General features: G+C 41.7%; 1 long non-coding RNA gene across 1 annotated transcript in view; it reads right to left on the reverse strand.

Annotated features, from left to right (window-relative positions):
- Positions 1-16791, reverse strand: part of LOC309364312 — a 768778-nt gene that overhangs the window by 514129 nt on the left and 237858 nt on the right. The gene's annotated exons all lie outside the window — the stretch shown is intronic.

Raw genomic sequence — 16791 nt, forward strand, 5'->3', positions numbered from 1 at the left:
GCAAATAAGGAGGCAATGAAAAGATCAGCCTCTATAAATGTATGATGATACTACATAAGGTCTGTACATTTATTTTTTTATTTTTCAAAAGCTACCCTCAATCCCCCAAGTCTCTTGTTTTGGCATAGGACAGTGTGTACTTAGCATCACAGTTGTTGCCTTGGAAACTGGAAATCACATGATGTGTGCTGCTAGTGGAGCATGCTCAGTGAATGAATAAACAAGGCCAATTTTTCTTCCTTTGCTTTAAAGGCTCTTTGAGACTTCCTGTTGTCAGCTACAGCTGTAAGGAATGCTTAATTTGCATCGTATCGAGAAGCACGGGGCAAACGCTCTGGCAGCGTCTGGGATTGTGGCTGCTTAAACCTAAATTAATGTAGAACAAAACAATTCACACTCCACTGCTGTGGGAAAGTTCAGACTCCCAGCACGGAGACTTTCCAAGATGTCCACGCAAGGAAATTCTTCCGTTAAGGGGGGAAGGGAAAATTAGCCAGTAAAAAATCTCTGTAGGAAGCTTCCCTCAATCTGAACACAAAGAAGACCTTGGGTCACTTTGAACCCTACTGGTGCTTGTTACATCTTATCATTAGGTGTTTTGTTTTATTTTGTCCTTTTAAAGGGGGGGAAATCTACAAAAAACTATTCCCAGCTTTCCTTTTTAAAGTTGGCCCAACATCCTTTCTTCCTTTCTTCTCTCTCCTGTCCCGCCCCCTCACCCCTTTTTAAAAGGAGGTTAGCTAATTCTTCTGTTGAAGGCTGTAGTGCTGTACTTTCTTCCCATTTGCATGTGGATGTGTGCCTAGAATTCCTGATCAGCCCTCCGAAGACACTTGCTACTTTGTGGAGCTTGCAGCATAGGGATATTCAAGCCCAGACCCAATCTGGTTTTGTTGTTTTTCTCCAAAGAATAAGATCTCTGTTGGAGTTGACTTGAATCATGCTGCTTCCTTGGTGCTAAATTGAGGACATCCTATAGAAAGAGTCAGTGCTGGAAGTTTTGTTTCCCCTTTAAAGGGTTGTTTCTCATTACAATGGCATTGCCCCTTGAATCTCTGGGATGATAGGTCTTCCAGAAATAAAATGTTTAATAATTGCTGTAATGAGATCACCAAGTTTAGTTTCTACTACTATTCCTAGCAGAAGTAAGTAGCTATCCCCCTGCTTCTCTTTTACAACTTAAGGAAATGCTTTTCACATGTTCATATCTTACACATTGACTAAAAGTCAAAACAAAACAACAAACAACAAACAAAAACCTACAAATGAGGGTTTTTCAAGCCTTTGTTATATGGAGAAATTATAAGGAAAAATTCAATTTTGGTTGCATTTTAAGAAATGGGCAAAAAACCACAGTAGTGAAAATAGCATACAAACAAGCATTATATTAGGAACAATTGCTTTCAAAAAGTGTATATAAAATTGCACTAAAATGCTGATGGATTTTCATAAAGATTTTTTAAATTAAAACCATAAATTGCTGTAGGATTGTAGAAAATTGAATTTAAGTTTGGAAAAATGAGAAAACCAAACTTGACAGATTTTTCCATCCCCACTTTCTTGCTATCTCAAGGCCACCCTTGGCTTAACACAATGCGAATTTGATTTCAATTAATCAATGTCCTTGATGAGAGAAAGGAGTACCAGGGAGAGGGTATTCAATTGCACCCATCCTTGGGTAAGAGAGTTGGGTGAGAGATAGCAACCTAAATAAGAGCCAGATTGCTTTTGGATGCTGTGTTGTGTATAGTGATGGATATGTATGAGATGAAGGAGAAGACCAGGATTAGTGACACTGAATGAGTAGTAGGCGTTGTGTTATTTGTGTAGATGTAAGGAAGAATTTGAGTTTGGGGTATATGTATTAGTGGGATAAGTGTTGGATTTTGTGAATCAGGATATGTCTTGACACGACTTACTTTGCCAAACCTTTATTAGGCATTACAAATATAGGCCATCATAAAACATCCATGTATAATTTTTTTAAATATACACAAAACAGTGTCTTGGCAGGAGAAATGTTTTGAAATGTGCTACAATATTTTTGTTTTCTGTGATTTTATTCTTTTATTACATTGCGTTGTATTGTAGTTCCTTAGTTCCATTGTTTGTTATATACCTATTGTATTTGCTATTTTGTAAACGGTGTAAAGACTCTCTTAAGTACAGATGTACCTCTATTCGACTTCTGAAAAATTGGAAACCAAGGTCCAGCTTCCAATTGGTTCCCAATTGCACAGGCGTGCCAGAAACAGTAGCAGTAGCCGCACTGGACGTTTGGCTTCCAAAAAAAGTTCGAAAACCAGAACACTCACTTCCGGTTTTAGATCATTCGGGAGCTGGAACATTCGACTCCCAAGGCATTTGGGAGCCGAGGTATGACTGTATTAAACTATATATACACATATTAAATAAATAACCTTTATACCAAAAACAAGGGTTGTTATCATCTAATTCTCTGCACTCCCAGCAAACGTCTCTTACTGAAAATTGGCCACATCATTAAATACTACTTACATAGAGTCCTACTGGGTTTTTTGGCAGAGGTTGGACAGTCCCATCCCAGGGAATTTATATGGGTTTGGAAGGGTCCTGATGTTGATGAAGGGAGAGAGAATCAAGGGAAAGGAGATCAAATTTGGGAAGATTTTTGATTACTTGAGCCGTAAGTAAACAGAAGGGTTGTGATTATCTGCAAAGCAAATTAATCATGAGTGGAGTAAATCAGTTGAAGAGATGGATGTGAACAGGGTAGATAATAAGTGTGAGATATTAATCAGGTTCCCACCTCTAAAATGGCTGTTGTGCTACATCTTATCTGGGGGCTGGGAAACCCACATTACCTTATATGCATTTGATTATTTGGGACAATTCACTTTTCCCTCTGGTCTACATGCCTGTTGGAAATAATGGCCAGCCAAATGTGGTATATGGAAGTGAGAGCTGGACCATAAAGAAGGCTGATCGCCGAAGAATTGATGCTTTTGAATTATGGTGCTGGAGGAGACTCTTGAGAGTCCCATGGACTGCAAGAAGATCAAACCTCTCCATACTGAAGGAAATCAACCCTGAGTGCCCACTGGAAGGACAGATTGTGAAGTTGAGGCTCCAGTACTTTGGCCACCTCATGAGAAGAGAAGACTCCCTGGAGAAGACCCTGATGTTGGGAAAGATGGAGGGCACAAGGAGAAGGGGGCGACAGAGGATGAGATGGCTGGATAGTGTTTTCGAGGTTACCAGCATGAGTTTGACCAAACTGCGGGAGGCAGTGGAGGACAGAGGTGCCTGGCGTTCTCTGGTCCATGGGGTCACGAAGAGTCGGACACGACTAAACGACTAAACAACAACAACAACAACAACAACAAATGTGGTATAGTGGTGAGAGAGACAAAATCAGACTGGAAAGACTTTAAATCCCTGCTCCTCCATGAAGCTTACTAGGTGACTATGAACCAGTCACTACCTTGTAGCCTAACCCACATCAGAGAGTTGTCTTGACGCGGATAAAATGAGTAAGAGACAACCATACTGCAGCTGAGAGAGAGAGCAGCTTGCCTGAGGCTATCTAGTAAGCACAGAATTCTCTTCAGGTGTTTAAACATAATATCAGATACATTTCTACTGTGATAATCAGAACACAAACCTGTTTTAAAGTATTCTCAAAATGCAAAATGTCGACCACTTCAAGGTCAATTTTGCCAAAAGCAGCAGACAAACGTGTAAAATAAACAAATAATATCTATGTATATTTCATGTTTTCTTGACTGAAGTCTCCTATATTCTGGTGCCGCATACCTGGTATCATTTAATAGTAAAGTTTTAGAAACATTATGTATTTCTCCAGCAGGCTTCAGCACAACACTGGGCTTTATGTGCATTGGCTTAGACTGACAACCAGAATGAAGGACACAGAGATTCAGTGAGAATAATTACTTGAATGCCGCCATATCATTCGCTCTTTTCCAATCCAGCAGGATTTGTGAAGACCGAGAGCTCTTTTGGCTTAACTATAGCACAAATAATAAGCTTGTCATGTTGTTCTCCAGCAGGCCACATAACCCTATAATTGTGTTTTTGCAGGCAGTGATATAAGTTGCAGGTGCTAAAACAAAATCTTGCAGAAAGCCTCCAATGCTGTCCCAGCTGTCACTACAAAGCACTTCTTTGCAAAGAAAAGTGGTACGGGATTCACTAATCTTAAATGGCTTCTGTGGTATAGCATCAAGTTGCCAGCTTTGCACTGAATAGTAGAGGGAGATCACAAGTGTAGCCAGCAATGTTGCTTGTGACTGATGCACTGTTTCAAGGGTCAGATCCCAGCACAAGTGGAAAAGCCTCCACATTTGTGATCTTATGGGCAGCATAGGATGCTATTTATCTTATGTTGAAACTACTTATTCATCTAGTCCTCTATGGTTTTTAGCTTTTTGGCAGGGTTTGCTGTTTTCTCGGTAGTCTTAACGTCTCCAAACTCTTCTGGCAACTGAACAGACTTTTACGTTTTTCTCTTTTTCCCCCCTCTAAAGAAACTAGCCAGTTCCTCTCTCTTTTAAAAGTGCATTGTTTAGGCATTTTGTTCTTTCAAACTCTTAGAAATCGCTTCCTACAAAGACTTTTTTCTGGTTTTTAATTCAGCTGGAAAGAATGGTCTCTATTAAAAACGTCAACAAATACAGGGGAAGAACAAATTAGAATAGTAGGGGAAGTAGAATGTTTTGCAACAACTCCAAATGGATTGGCTCCTGAACTTTCTCCTGGAATACTTATCTCCATGTTACCTTGTGTGTTTCTGTGTTAATCTAATGGCTATAAAACTGTTGCAAGTTGTTACTTTTCATTAATATTTTAGTTGCTTAGTTCAGTTATTCTGTTACTCCACTGTATTATCAAGATAAATTAAACCTACCAGGCATCGGTGATGGACCAGGACAAAAAATTGCCATTAGCGTTAGAAGCACACCAAGACAACTTCAGGCTGTAGGCTATAAAGCAAATTATTTTTTCCATAATGTCATGATTTCTGCAAGCATAAGTATGTGTCTAATTTTAAAAAAACACCACCCTGTAAATTCTTGTAAAATACTTTATCTGCATCAGACCTCTGTTCCAGAGCTTCTCATGCCTAGAGCAGGGAATTGTGTCCTTCCCACCAACTTCTAAGCTGAATAGCATTTCTTGGATTCAGCTATTTTGTGACTTGCAAACCTACCCGCAGAAGTAATTTTGCAATTCTCAAACCCTTTTTAAAATTTTCAACCTGCCTATGAACCCAGAAACTTTGAGGACTGCTGGCTTAAAGTATCACAGATTTTTGAAAGAGACAACAGAACCGCAGATTCATGGAGGAGTGTGTCAGGGATTGGCAGGGCTCTGAAGAGTGTGTGGCAGAGGTAGGGGTACCAAGGGAGTGATCCAGGAGAGTGATCCAGCCAGTGGTTTATGGGGCTTGGTGTTGCCTGCAAGGCAGGATCCAGGGCAGGAGGAGGGGGAGGAAGGGGCAGGGCAGACCAAGATGGACAATGTGGTGGAGAAGGAAGAGACTGTTGAGGCAAGGGATGGCCAAGTGGGCTTACCACCATCCCCCACCTTGTTGTCTTCTAGAACCAAGCTAGGCATAGCTTCAGGTTGTGCCACCCCCATCAGATGAGGTTACATAAGCTGAGGAGTGGGGTGTGGTCCTTCTGTTGCTGTAACTGCTCCACTGGGCACAAATCTGGGGGCAGCTGCCTAGAGGCTAGAAGTGTGTGTATGTGTGTGTCCGGAGCACTGTAGGAGCTGCTGTAGGTGCTTCCTTGGCAATAAAGACTTAACTATCAGATGTGTGCATTCCTTGGCTGGGGAGAGGGCAGGACAGAGAGTCTGCTAAATCCATTGCTTCTCCCACCAGAATTGCTCCATCTCTTAGCTGGGACGATGGTGGCCTGGAAGTAGCTGCTTAATCAACTCCTCCCCTGAGTGGCAGGAGAATAAGCTATGCTGCAGCATCTACCACACCACTGAGGTAACATGAAATCAACTAATCTCAGCATTCTAACTACTACTCAGTTTTCCAGATAGGATGACTGATTTTCTTCCTACATTTATATTTCCCCTACGAACTAACGCCTGATTTTTCTCTCTTTGAGCTAACAGATATCAGCCGTACAGGAAAAATTAAGTGACAATGATTGGCAGGGAATATCTTTTGGTGTATTTCTATTATTAGATTTCAGGATATAGCATGCAATCACTATTCTCATAAAGCAGCAGTGCATTAATGCAAGAAATTACTTAGGCATATGTGGCTTCAGTTTTTGCTCCTAGTGCAGGAAATCTGCATGAAATTTTATGAAACATGTTAACTTTTGGTACCCTAATTTATATCCCATCATCCATCCTGAGTTTATTCTTCTCCAAAGTGTTTTGCAATGGCTGCCTCATCCTTTAGAATTTCTCTTTTGAATCACTATTACAGCTAATTGTTGCAAAATTTCAAGGTATATAATATATTTTTTTAAAGCAATATATTCTAAAGAAGACAGTTGTTGCATGTTGTTTCTCTGGTAACATCAATGAGGCAGGCATGTGAAGCTTATATCAATTAATTGAGGTTACACAGAGGTAGAATACCCCTTATTTGCTTCCAATGCCACATAAGAGAACAGGCCTGAAAAATGTTTCAGAGAAAAAAAATGAATTAAATATAAGGACTGATAGCACTGAGGGCAGTAGATCATACATTATAAAGAAGGAAAAGAAATTGGAAAGATGACTAATGCTTTATGTGCACTGCTGATTTACAAAAGGTGACTGCTCCATTGCAGCTGGCAGCACGCGATACTAAACAGATGCTATAGACTTGTGTTGTCCTGTTAGGAAGCACCTCATCAGAATTCATAACAGGGCATATCATATCATAGTGCTTTGTATGATGTTAAAACAAGTGGCATAGAATTAGGAAAATATATACATATCATGTTTTCCCTCTAAGAAACACTGCATGGAATATCCATACAATGTGCATATATCCTCCTATGTCATTGGTTTAAAGAGCACATAGAGCATTATACCTATCATTTGGAACTCCCATGATATCACAAGTCTACTCTTCAGTACCTATTCCTCATTGTGTTGGGCATCTGTTTTTCTTAAACAAGTTCCATATAGGTAAAATAATTTACTGTTACTAGTAGATAGTTTCAACTCTGACTGATAACAGCCCATTTCTACTGCCCATCATGCTTCTTCATTTCTCAAAGGCTCTGAGAACCAGGAAAACAATAAAATGAGTTGCATAACTAGCTAGGAGGTTATTTTAAGAACAGTGTGTGTTCCCTGACTGCACTGACTAAATGCAGGAGTTGGTACATAATTCAGTATCTAAGGCTGCAATCCAATACACATCCACCAAGTAAGCCAGATTGGATAGAGTAGAGATTACTTCTGGTAAACGTAAGTGGTTGAAGGGTAGATCAGTGCCCTGCCTCATTCGTTCCCTCTCTTCCTAAAGGAAAAGCTCTGTGCATTATGAAAACATGTGTTTATAGTCAAATATATGTTTGTGTATTGTTTCTCATCCAGATAGATAATAATGGAATAAAAGTATGTTCTATAAACAGGCATCAGTTCCAGCAGCAACTTGGGGGGGAGGGGAGCAGATTTCATAGAATCACAGTTGGAAGAGATCCCAGGAATCATCTAGTCCAAACCCTTGCAGTGCAGGAATATGCAGCTGTCCCATACGGAGATTGAACCTGCAACCATGGCGATATTAGCACCACACTCTAACTAAATGAGCTATTCAGGCATCTAATTTTGTCCAACAAGTACTTCATCAATCTTCTGCTGGTAATGACATAGTCATAAATCACAGTATATGGTACAATCTAAACTTCACAGTGTTAGGTAATTTTAGCTGTTTAGTTTTACTTGTGATGCTGCTGGATCGGCTTGTTTATGAAAGTGGAAGTGGGGATGAGCCTTTGGTTGACTCTGACATTGGTTCTGGCTCCATCTACTGTTTGTCTCACTGTTGTCTACACTACCAGTCTTTCCCAGCAGTACTGGAGTCACCAGGTATTGAACCTGGCAGCTTGTACATGCAACTCATGTGCTCTACCATTTACAAAGATGAATGTCTATCAGGCATGCATGTTGAGCATGCTGCTTTATGGTAGTGAGACAAGGGCAACTTATACCCGCTAGGAGCGGCACCTCAGTGCAGGGCTGGATTTAGGTCTGATGAGGCCCTAAGCTACTGAAGGTAATAGGGCACTTTATATGTCCTTTGTCAACAACAAATTGTTGCTTTTTTGTGTTGAATATATGCTATATGGTAATTTATGGACCTAATAGGTATCTAAAGCCATTTGCTGTATGTAGGTTTTATTTGTTTTTAATCTTATATTTTGGAAATGTACATCCAGGTCTTTTTCTTTAATTTTTTTTGGGGGGCCCTGAAGAGAGTGAGGCCCTAAGCTATAGCTTGTTCTGTCACTGCCTCAGTGCCTTCCACATGGACTGCATCAGGAAGATTTTGGACATCGCAGAGTCTCAAACAAAGCTGTACTCTCCCAAGCCCACATTCCCACTCCTGTCTCAGTGACGTCTACACTGGCTTCTAGATGGCAGGATCTCCAAGAACATGCTCTATAGGGAGCTGGCTTCAGAAACCAGGCCCATTGGCAGACCAACTATGCATTACAAAGGTGTCTGCAAATGTCACATGAAGGCTGGAAACATCAACCCCGTCAAAGGTAATCCCTAGTAGATGACTGCAGCTCTTGGAGACAGTCAGGTCATGTATCCACAGCAGTGACCAAAGGAAGAATGATCGCTTGGAGGAGCACAGAGAGAAGAAATGCTATGGATGCCTTCATCTGCCTCAGCAGCAAGAAAACATGTCTCTCCTGTATTGGCACAGCAGCTGCTGCAACCTTCCAACAGTTTGACTTCACCCCCAAAGGCACACTCTTCCATTGCCTCCTGAGACAGATGGATGCCAATCAACTATTTAGCTACAGACTTACCCCTCGAATCTCATAAGACCTTGTGGCAATCCACACCAAAGGACTTGAGATGGCAATGCATTGAAGATGACTCTTCCTCCATCCCAGCAAATCCTTCCCTCCCTCCACAGTCTTTGCTTATGGCTGTGCTATTTTTCTAGAAAAAAGGGTGCTGGGAATCACCATGGGCGCCTCCCTTGTTCTCTTAAAATGGCAATAGCGCCCACCTAAAAGGTGTCAGAACTGAGTTCTGGTGAGTTCCGGCTGAAAAAAAGCCCTGCTTGTGGCAGAGCAGTTAACCACGTGCGTCTCCCACTGCAGTGTAAAGTGACACACCCCAGGAACAGCTATTGTCAAACTGCCGACAGAACACAATTACCATCTTCCAAGTTCTGTTACTTGCAAAGTGTGATAATCAAAGCAGAAACCTGCCTGTTTGGGAATATTGGAGAGGTTGTACATGTTGGGCAATGAGTACTCTCTGTACTGAAGCTCAGTACACAAAGCTGCATGCATAGCAGTGTGCCTACCCATAAAGTGTAGGGAATATTAATGACTTTGGGTGAGTTTCACGGCTTACATCACATGATTCCATTTAGCCCCACAATATTATGTTGGTTTCTATTTTTATAAGCAATTCCCATGGTGATGTCATAGCATCTTTGGTGGTCCATATTTCTTGTCTAGCTCACACTGATACTTTTATCTTCCCGGAAGTCGGAAAGGTCAAACAGTTAATGAACTTTTTTAAAGGAATATCCAGTCCTTTTCTATCTAGATATTTGGCTCTGGCAAAAGGAGCCTGCTGTGCCAAACACCCATTCTGTTGCCATTGCTTTCCTGCTGAGAAACCCATTTTCTAGATAATAAAGTGAGCACTCAAGTGTAGAAAAGGAAGAAAAGCTTGAGAATGAAAAGGTCTATAACAAGGGAGTGAGGGAGACGTTAAACACCAGCACGTTGCTAGTCATTTCTCCTGCAGTTACTACCATTCTATTCTCGCTTTTAGTATTCCAGTGAACTGTTTTCAAGGCAAAACAGAAGGGATGTGATCTGTTTTTACAGCTGTTAAAGAACAGTTACATCTGACATATAATTGTACCAAACAAAATATTTGCATACAAGTGGATTTTCCAGGATGATCAAGCTGTGACAACATAAACTCAAGAGTTTAACAGCTAGGGAACCGCAGGGTTTTATATATCTTTCAAAAGGCATGGTTAACCTGTGGTCCTTCGAATATTGTTGAACTTCAACTCCAATCTTCTCTGACTATCAGCCATGATGGATGGAGCTGATGGGAGTTGGAGTCCAACACCTGGAGAGCCCCACCCCTAGTTTAAACTGAGACATGGTATCAGTGAGGGAAGAAATGTTTTGCAAAACAATGTATTGACCTTTGTTTTATGAAAATATGAAGCTGACTTTTTCAACTGTTCCATCTAATTGTAGAATCACAGAGTTGGAAAAGACCACAAAGATCATCTAGCCCAACTTGCTGTGTGCAGGAATCTTTTGCCCAACCGCATGCTCTACCAACTGAGCTATCCCAGGAGATGCAGCACTGTCTACTCCAAGTGTCTGTGGCTCTTCAAGGTCTCAGATAAAGGCCTTACAAAATGTTTGAAAAGTCAGTCTGGATGATACCCACAGGTCCCTTCTAAATCTGTGTATGTAAGGGAAACCTCAACTGGCCAGAATAATCTCTTTGTACGGTAATGGCCTTAGCTAGCCAGTTAAGTGCTCTGAGCAGCATCTTAAAGAGTGAGCAATGCTGCCCGAGTGACAACTAAGTGATAGCACCGTCCAGAAAAGTGGTAGGCCACTCAGAGATTGGGATGTGGACAATATAGTTGTTTATTTCACAATTTAAGTCAATGACTAGACCTACAAAGCATTGCATTTTCCATTGCAAAAGTCTCAATTGGCCCCAAACTGAAATACACACTTTTCAAAGTGGCTCGGCCTAAATCAACTTGCTTTCTGAAAGCTAGATCTTATCTTTGGTGCATACTCCCAGATATATTATACAGTGGTACCTCAGGTAAGTACTTAATTCGTTCCGGAGGTCCGTTCTTAACCTGAAGCACCACTTTAGCTAATGGGGCCTCCCGCTGCTGCTGCCACCGCGCCGCCGGAGAACGATTTCTGTTCTCATCCTGAAGCAAAGTTCTTAACCTGAAGTACTATTTCTGGATGAGTGGAGTCTGTAACCTGAAGCATATGTAATCTGAAGCATATGTAACCCAAGGTACCACTGTATTGCCTTCCAGAAATGTCCTTCTGAATTTTACACAGGACAATCTCCCTGCAAAATTTATTTATTTAGAGATTTATAGGTCATCATACAAAACTGAATTTTCTCAAGATGGAAAACAGTTACTATAATATAAATAGTAACTGTAACTGTTTAAATGTAACAGTACATTTAAAACAAGTTATCTTTCAAAATCATTCAGCTTAAGCAGCAGCATGCAACCATTTCCAGCCAGACTAGTACAAAGTAATATTTTGGTATTAAATAGAGAGAAACTATAGTTTAAAACACAACACCATTTCAATAAACATCAGCTGATTATCCCTATGTTAACTGTAGGCAGAGCCACAATAGCCTGATTTTGGAAGGATCTAGCCTGAGCAGACATTTCTCACTGGTACATGAAAGTATGAGACTTAGCTCTACTAGAAAAAATGACAATATAAACAGAGCCTCGAGAAGTAAAAGAAAAAAGGTAAGGACATATTTCTTTCTTCTTGGTATAATATTACTGATGCAGAACACAACCAATTGCCCCACCATACCCTGGCCTAAATGGTTGTGAATAATACAGTAAAGTCCAAAACAAAACAGAGCTTCACAAACAAAGGTTTGTTGGAAATGCAGAACACCCTACTGGAAAATAAGGGGTATCCATGTCCAGTGTTTTTATTTTTATAGACTGGTTATAATTTCTATCATACCCAAAGTCTGCAGTGCGTTATGGTTGCCCTGGTCCCCTTTTTGTCTCTGCTTCAATATTTCATACTTGTTTTCTGTAATGCATAGTTTTGTATTTTGAAAAGATGCCCACTTAAAAGCAGATAGATAGGGATCCAGACAGGGATCCTTTAGGAGGGTGCTCTCTGGGGCTACCACTGTAGCAACCCTTTCACTTGTGCCCACCAACCTAACTGCCCTTCATGGCAGGCTTGTGAGCAGGATTTCCTGACATTAAAAAACCAGTCACCCTAACTGGACATGCAGTTGCTAAGTGGAAGGTTGTCATGAACTGGCAGAACAATGGGGAGGAGGAAGAGGATCCCGGCCATGGTTATAGCCGGGACTAGGACACACCAGGGCAAGCTGGGGATAGGGAAGGAGAGGTTGGTGTAGGAAGTACTCACGGGGTGGTGGAGGATGATGATGAGGGGATAGCGGTCAGTGCACAGGAACCAGAGAAGCAGGACCCACCCACAAGAGCCAGAGGAGCCCCTGTCTCCACAAACACAGCAGGCTCTGGGGAATAGGGAGCAGTGGAAGGGGTGCTCTAAGAGGCTAGAGCAGGCAAGGGCCCACAGCAAAGCTCATTACCTGGCCAGGTGGAGCTCACCAGCTCTGGGAGGAGGTGTGTGATTCTTCAGAACAGGTGAGGGCACATGCCTCATCAAGCTCAGATGCTGTAACCAGCAGGCACAGTATAAGAAGGAAAGCAGAGCTGAGATGCTGTGTTTGCTTGGATGTTCCAGGGAGTTCTTTGGGACTGATCTCCAGGTGCCCTGACCCCTGGATTGACTGCAGAGGTGGCCTGATTTTGGACTTGCTGACAGGTACCCAGTGGTTCAGGACAAAGGTAGCCATTATTGAGCAGGGAAACTTCAAGGGAAACTCTAACATGAAGGTTACCAATCAATGAAATACTATCACCCCCACTTGGATAAAGAATATATTTCTATAGGCGTTAATTTATTTACAATGATATGATGCTTGTGTAATCCATTGCTGCTATTGTGAATGCTTATTGTGGTTTAATAGAATTGTCATAGGTTCTAGTTCTCTTCTACACCCATGTATTGGCTGCCAAATAAAAATCAAACTTCATGTGTCTAAAGTGGACTTAGATACTTTAAAAGAAAATTAGGGTTAGGACCATAACTCAGTGGTAGACCACAGGCTTTGCATTCAGAAGTTCCTAGTTCAGTCACTGATGTCAATAAATAGGACTGAGAAAGACCTTGTGTGAAACTCTGTTGAGCTGAAGTCAATCGATGTGGGGAACAATATTCAGCTAGATAACCCAATGGTCTGACTCAGCTTAAAGCTGCTTCCTATTATTTATGTCATTAAAAAATTAGTGCCACCACAAAACTCAGCTGTTTTTGTTGAAGGCAAGCAGTTAAAAGTGGTGGTGTACACAACAATTCCATGCATATCACTTTTTGAGAAACTGGAGCAAGCAAAGTGTAAGGGCAGGAACTTATTTTTAGTCGGTTCATTGTTGTACTACTTTTTTGTATCTAAGAGTCAATTCAAATAGTTAGCAGCTGCACAGAAGCTTTAAATCTAACTGAAGCATGGTAGAGATGGTATCAGTGGCATAGGAAGGGGGGTGCGGTGGAAGCAGTCCGCCCCGGGTGTCATCACTGAGGGGGGTGACAAAATAGCAAAAATGTGAGATATATATAGGGCTCATGAAACTTTTTAGTTCAGTCAACAAACGCAATGAAACACAGCTGGCACTGGGCACCACACTGTGGGGGCCGGCACTTACCGCTGGGCCTGTGGGTGCCCGAGCCACACATCTCTCCTGGGAGTGACGTGGTGGCTTGGGCGCCTGCAGGCTCTGTGCTGCCTGAAACAGCAGCGTGGGGCTTGCGTCTGCCCACCGCCTCTCCCTCAGCTGCCCGACAGCTGAGGGAGAGGTGGCGGAGAGGCTTTGCGCAATGTGCCCTGCCCTAGCTCGCTTTGCCCCCAGGTACCCGAGCGGCTAGCTACGCTGTTGGATGGTATGTCAGGTGCAGTGAACTACGGTACATAACCAGCTCAGCAGATGGACTAGACTTTGGCTTTTCAGCATCCTGCATAGGTGCCAAAGGAGATCATTGCAAGGAGGGCACTTGTGTTCATATAAGATTCATTTGAAAGCAGGGACAGCCTGATCAGGAAGCATTTCTCCTCCTCCTAGAGTTTAATCCTTGTGTGTCATTAAAAATGAATTCCAATCTAGAGCAGATTGGTGGCTATATATATATATATTGTTTCTGCTATGAATATGTGAGAAGCCACCCCACACTCTGTGTAACATGTGACAAAGTGAGGGTTCATGGAGCTGCCTGGATCTGTCCCAGCAATGCTTGTCAACGTATTAAGTTCCTCCTTACATTGTGACCAAATAGTTATTGCGAGAGAATCAGGCTGTCGATTCATATTTTCTCACAATACACTTTACCAGCATTAATGCAGTACTCACAATAATGCAATATTTTCACAGTATTAAAATATTTTTTTAAAATATTAGTACTCCATGCTAATTGTGGCTTTTCCAATAATTTATGCAATAGATTATATACATCTTGGCTGCTTTTTATTTACTGCATTTTGTGTATATATTAGTAAATGTATCTAAAACGTAAAAACATTTTATATGTCAAGCATGTTTATACATATTGGACAAACAATTCATGTATCCTCTACAGAAAGTATTGTTATGATGTCCCAATAGATGGCAGTGTTGAGACTTATTTTGCTCCTTACTCTGTAACCTAACATTATATAATATAGAAATCTTAACATTAATTTTGTGTTTAAGTAGTTTGAGCCTGGGATTAAGTCAGAGGAGGAAATAAATTCAAAAGCTAACAGCTAGTTTAGTGCAAACCACACAGGTATTCCAATTCCTAGAAGCAGCAGACATCTGTGCTAAAGCAAAATTGATTCCACCAGACAAAATACAACATGGCAGCTGGTGAGACAAAGAAAGAGAACCGTAACAAATTATGGTTATGTGTTTAACATAACAGGTCACAGAAATGGTATTTGAGGTCACTATGTTATATGGCTCCAATCTTGTGGATATGTCCTTTGGTTCCGTCTTGTCTTTCAATCTGTTTAACATCTACATGAAACCTCTAAGGGAGTTTGCTTGCCTGTGGATTTTTAGTTAGGTATCAATATGTAAGCAATACCTAGATCTCCCTCTTCCCCACGCACCCTCTTTTTTCTAACACCAAACAAGCTGCATAGGTTCTGAATAGTTACAGTATATGGTTGCTATAATAGACTAGAAATGGACTAATAAAATGAGCCCTTTCATGGATCACTGCCTTGTTGTGGTGAAGGGGCTTGAAGAAGTCCAAGAAGCTATGAGCTATGCCATGCAGGGCCACCCAAGACGGACAGGTCATAGCCATAAGTTTAGACTAAATGTGATCCACCTGGAAGAAGGAACTGGCAATCCACTCCTTATTTTGCCAAGAAAACTCCATGGACATAAAAAAGGAGAAGCTTTGAGAAGAAAGTTTTCAAAGCATGCTCTGATTCATGGGGTCACGGAGAGTCGAACACGACTAAGACATCTAAACAACAATTAAATGAGGCTTAATCCAGTTTAAGGGTTCTGGGAATTGTAGCTTTGTGAGGGGTGAACTACAGTTCTCAGGATTTTTTAAAGAATGTGTACTTTAAATATATAGTGTGTACACATTGTCAGATGTCATAGAATGATGACATACTTAACTGTCCTGATTTAATAAGGAAATCCTGTTTTGGGGCACTGTGCTCTCATGCAAGTCATGTGACGCATGTGGGAGTGCAGCTATAAAAGGCGTGCATCCCAGTTTTCCTCTGGGACATGTTGGAGGGTATGTGGTGAGGGTGATTTGGGTGCTGCTGTTCACAGGCGTAATATGGCAATGCAAGCTGGGGTGGATGTTAATTGGGAAAGAAGGTTGAGCCATTTGAGGACTGTCCCTTCTTCCAGTCCTGGGGAGATTGATGGTCATGTTTGCTATCCCTTGAACATGAAGATGCTGCTGGTTAACTACAGATGGAGAGATAATAAGACTGTGGCAATCAAGGACTTGGTTGTGGTTGATAAACTGATCTGGCAAGTGTCAGAGCAGGAGCTGGGAATTGGATCTGGCTGGAGGGCTGGATGCAGAGCTGCCCAGCCTCATAGGCCATTCTGACAGGTGGGTGGGACAACCCACTTGTCAGTCACCTGATATCAGTTAAGTCAAAGTTCAAGCACTAAAATAATAGATAAGACTCTGCTGCTGCCTTTTACTATGGAACTACTAGTCCAGGGACAGGATGGCAACATTGATAGCATAGGAGTACTCATGGATCTGGCCTTGTGGTGTTTGCTATAGCAATCTAGCCCAGGTGGTGCAATGGGTCAGTGTATTGGCTGTTAACCAGAAGGTTGGTGATTCAAGCCCACCCAGGGTATAGCTGTGGGCAGGATTCCTGCATTGCAGAGTTCTAGATCAGGGATGTCCAACTCCTAATAGACTGCAATCTACTCACATTATTAAAAAACTGGTGGTGATCTACCCATTGTTGTTGGATAGACCAAAGTTGAGCTTTTTTGAGGAAGCCAAAGTTGTTGAACTTTCTTTAGGAAACCACAGTTGTTCCACCCACTTTTGTGGTGGGGGGGACGGAACAAAAAAACTGAGGGGCCAAAGCTCTACCAGGAAAACTCCCGCGATCTACCAGTAGATCACGATCTACCTGTTGGACATGCCTGGACTAGATGATCAAATGGGTCCTTTCCAACTTACGATTCTGTTACTCTGTTAAGAAGTGCGTTTTCAGCTGATGTGC

This window comes from Podarcis melisellensis (assembly GCF_964234715.1).
Source record: "Podarcis melisellensis genome assembly, chromosome: 2".
NCBI lineage: Eukaryota > Metazoa > Chordata > Lepidosauria > Squamata > Lacertidae > Podarcis > Podarcis melisellensis.